Raw genomic sequence first — 4,205 nt, 5'->3', positions numbered from 1 at the left:
ACTCCCTCAGCACTGACCCATCGACAGTGCGGCACACCCTTGGCACTGACCCGTCGACAGTGCGGCATTCCCTCAGCACTGACCATCCGACAGTGCAGCACTCCCTCAGCACTGACCCATCGACAGTGCGGCACACCCTTGGCACTGACCCGTCGACAGTGCGGCATTCCCTCAGCACTGACCATCCGACAGTGCAGCACTCCCTCAGCACTGACCCATCGACAGTGCGGCACTCCCTTGGCACTGACTCGCCGACAGTACGGCACTGCCTCAGCACTGACCCTCCGACAGTGCGGCACTGCCTCAGCACTGACCTGTCGACAGTGCAGCACTGCCTCAGCACTGACTCCCTCAGCACTGACCCATCGACAGTGCGGCACACCCTTGGCACTGACCCGTCGACAGTGCGGCATTCCCTCAGCACTGACCATCCGACAGTGCAGCACTCCCTCAGCACTGACCCATCGACAGTGCGGCACTCCCTTGGCACTGACTCGCCGACAGTACGGCACTCCCTCAGCACTGACCCGCCGACAGTGCGGTACTCCCTCAGCACTGACCCTCTGACAGTGCGGCACTCCCTCGGCATGTCCCTCCAACTGTGCGGCACTCCCTCAGCACTGACCCTCTGACAGTGCAGCACTCCCTCGGCGCTGACCCTCCCATAGTGTGGCACTCCCTCAGCATGACCCTCCGACAGTGTGGCACTCCTTCAGCACTGGCCCTCCAACAGTGTGGCGCTCCCTTAGCACTGACCCTCCGACAGTGTGGCACCCCCTCAGCAGTGAACCCCCGACAGTGTGGCACTCCCTCAGCATCGACCCTCCGGGCTTGGTGGCACTCCTTCAGCACTGACCCTCCGATAGTATGGCACTCCCTTGGTACTGACCCTCCAACAGTGCGGCATTCCCTTAGTCTTATACTGAGAATGTCAGTCTGGATTAAGGCTCTGGAATATGGTTTGAAACACAACCCACTGAGCTACCATCGAAACATAAACATATCAGCTTTCAAAATCCAAAATAAACCTGTCTGTCTTATTTGCAGTAGGAGCTGTGGAAAGGATCCCGAATCTCAGAATACTGCCCACAAATGGTTTAAGCATTTGAGAGACACCACAGAACATTTATTATTTAAACCTCCAAAATGTGTATCCTTCCAAGTACTTGTATAGCCCTATGAAATGGAGCTTATTTGCAAAGTGGCAATTAGGTAGAATCTATTGAGGAACAAACAGATGGGGTACCACCATAGCAACATCATATAAATATTTTAATCTGGATAAATGCTCCACAAAAACAAAGCCATTTAATGGTGTTCAGTAATGGCTGCCTGATTTATTGTATAGTTGTCAAACACAATTATGTGGAAGAATTTATTACAAGCTCAGGGAAAAGGGAAAACGCATTTATCCAGATTCTGAAAGTCCAGGTCACAGACCAGCCAGCCCCAACATGACATATGAAGGTTTTCGATGCAAGGACATTAGCTGATTAGACATTCACTCTCCGCAGGGGTTGGTTAGCTGAGTTGGCTGGAGGGCTGGCTTGTGAACCCAACAGCATGGGTTCAATTCTCACACTGACTGAGATCACCATGAAGGTGCCAACTTCTCAGACTCTCCCCTCACCAGAGGTGTAGTGACCCTTCGGTTACGCTCACCACCATTCGTCTCTCTCATACGAGGCCAGACTACGAGACTAAGACAACTTTCAATTCTCACTTCATGCCCTCTCTCCTTCGACAGCGCCTTCCCAACCCGTGACATCCACCATCGAGAGGGAATCGGGGAGCTGACGGGTGGCAAGTTGCCCTCCAAGCCACATACTATTACAAACTATTTCATAGTTACTTCAGTACCACTGGGTCCAATATCCCTCCCTAACAACACTGACAATGGAATCATAGAATCCCTTCAGTGCAGAAAGAGGCCATTCAGCCCACTGAGTCACACTGACCCTCTGGAGGGTATCCCACCCAGACCCGTTTCCCCACCGTATCCCTGTAACCCTGCATTCCCCATGGCTAACCTATCGAGCCTGCACTTCCCTGGACACTATAGGCAGTTCAGCACAGCCAATTTACGCTAACCTGCACATCTTTGGATTGTGGAAGCAAACCGGAGCACCCAGAGGAAACCCACGCAGACACGGGGAGAATATGCACACTCCACACAGACATTTGCCAAAGGCTGGAATTGAACCTGGATCCTGGTGATGTAAGGCAGCAGTGCTAACCACTGAGCCAGTACTCCAATCCAGAGTTCAGTTGCTGTGGGGGCAAGAAGATCTTGGGGTTTATGCGCGCCACTACCCTGTCTAATTCAATGTCCTCCCCAGCTCTCTGCTCACCACCTCCGGAAGCATAGAGTCCTGCAGTGAGATCAACAGAGAAACACACAACACACACACACACAGAAAGACAGACACAGACATAGAAAGACAGACACACACACACACACACACAGACAGGCACACACACAGATAGACACAGACAGACAGACACACAGGCAGGCGCACACAGACAGATGCACACAGACACACACACACACATAGGTAAACAGATCATGGAAAGATGTAGAGGCAATTGGGTAGTGGTGATGGGAGATTTTAATTTTCCCAACATTGACTGGGATACACTTAATGTCAGAAGTCTGGATGGGGTAGAATTAGTAAGAAGGGTCCAGGAGAGTTTTCTAGAGCAGTATGTCAATAGTCCGACGAGGGAAGGGACCATATTGGACCTGGTACTGGGGAATGAGCCAGGACAGGTGGTAGACGTTGCGGTGGGGGATTTCTTTGGGAACAGTGACCACAATTCTGTAAGTTTTGGAATACTCGTAGATAAGGATGAGCGTGGTCCTAAGGAAAGAGTACTAAACTGGGTCAAGGCCAATTATATCAAAATTAGGCAGGAGCTGGGAAGTGTGGATTGGACACAGTTATTTGAAGGGAAGTCCTCATTTGAGATGTGGGAGACTTTCAAAGATAGGTTGAAGATAGTGCAAGATAGGCATGTCCCATTGAAGGCAAAAGATAGGAAGGGCAAGATTTGTGAACCGTGGATGACAGGAGAAATTGTATGACGAGCCAAGAGGAAAAGGGAAGCATACATAAGGTCTAAGCAGCTAAGAACAGAACAGGCCCTGGAGAAATATCAGAAGTGTAGGATAAGTCTTAAGCGAAGAATCAAGCAGGCCAAAAGGGGTCATGAAATAGATTTAGCGAGCAGAATTAAGGAGAATCCCAAAGCATTTTATTATTATTTAAGAAGCAAGCGGGTGACTAGAGAAAGGATTGGTCCACTAAAGGATGATGAACGAAGGCTGTGTGTTGAACCTGAGAGAATGGGTGAGATTCCGAATGATTACTTTGCATCAGTATTCACTGAGGAGTGGAACATGATGAATCTTGAGATTAGAGATAGAAGTTTGATTAGTCTGGATCACGTTGACTTAAGTAGGGAAGATGTGTTGGGTAGGCTAAAGGTTATTGAAGAGGACAAACCCCCAGGACCAGATGGGATCTATCCCAGGTTGCTGAGGGAGGTGAGAGAGGAAGTAGCTGGGGCCCTGACAGATATCTTTGTGGCATCGTTAAATACAGGTGCCGGAGGACTGGAAGGTTGCTCATGTTGTCTCTCTGTACAAGAAGGGTAGTAGGGATATTCTGAGTAACTACAGACCAGTGAGCTTGACGTTGGTGGTGGGAAAGTTGCTGGAGATGGTACTGAGGGAAAGGATCTATTTATATTTAGAAAAGAATGGCCTTGTCAGTGATAAGCAACATGGTTTTGTGCGGTGCAGAACGTGCCTTACCAACTTAATAGAGTTCTTCAAAGAAGTGACCAAGTTGATAGATGAAGGAAGGGCTGTTGATGTCATATACATGGACTTTAGGAAGGCGTTTGATAAGGTTCCCCATTGGAGACTAATGGAGAAAGTGAAGTCACATGGTGTGCAGGGTGTTCCAGCTAGGTGGATAAAGAACTGGTTGAGCAACAGGAGACAGGGAGTAGTAGTTGAAGGGAGTTTCTCAAAATGGAGAAAGGTGACCAGTGTGTTCCACAGGGATCAGTGCTGGGGCCACTGTTGTTTATGATATACATAAATGATCTGGAAGAGGGCACTGTTGGTATGATCAGCAAGTTTGCAGATGACACGAAGATTGGTGGAGTAGCAGAAAGCATAAGGGACTGTCAGAGAA

At 49.3% G+C, this 4,205-nt stretch overlaps 1 protein-coding gene across 1 annotated transcript in view; it reads right to left on the bottom strand.

Moving 5' to 3' along the window:
• The window catches only part of tln2b (talin 2b), a 297,300-nt gene that overhangs the window by 91,434 nt on the left and 201,661 nt on the right, over window positions 1-4,205 (bottom strand). The gene's annotated exons all lie outside the window — the stretch shown is intronic.

Source organism: Chiloscyllium plagiosum, chromosome 40 (genome assembly GCF_004010195.1).
Source record: "Chiloscyllium plagiosum isolate BGI_BamShark_2017 chromosome 40, ASM401019v2, whole genome shotgun sequence".
Classification (NCBI taxonomy): domain Eukaryota; kingdom Metazoa; phylum Chordata; class Chondrichthyes; order Orectolobiformes; family Hemiscylliidae; genus Chiloscyllium; species Chiloscyllium plagiosum.
The sequence above is the reverse complement of the archived record's forward strand: the minus strand, read 5'-3'. Positions and strand labels throughout refer to the sequence as shown.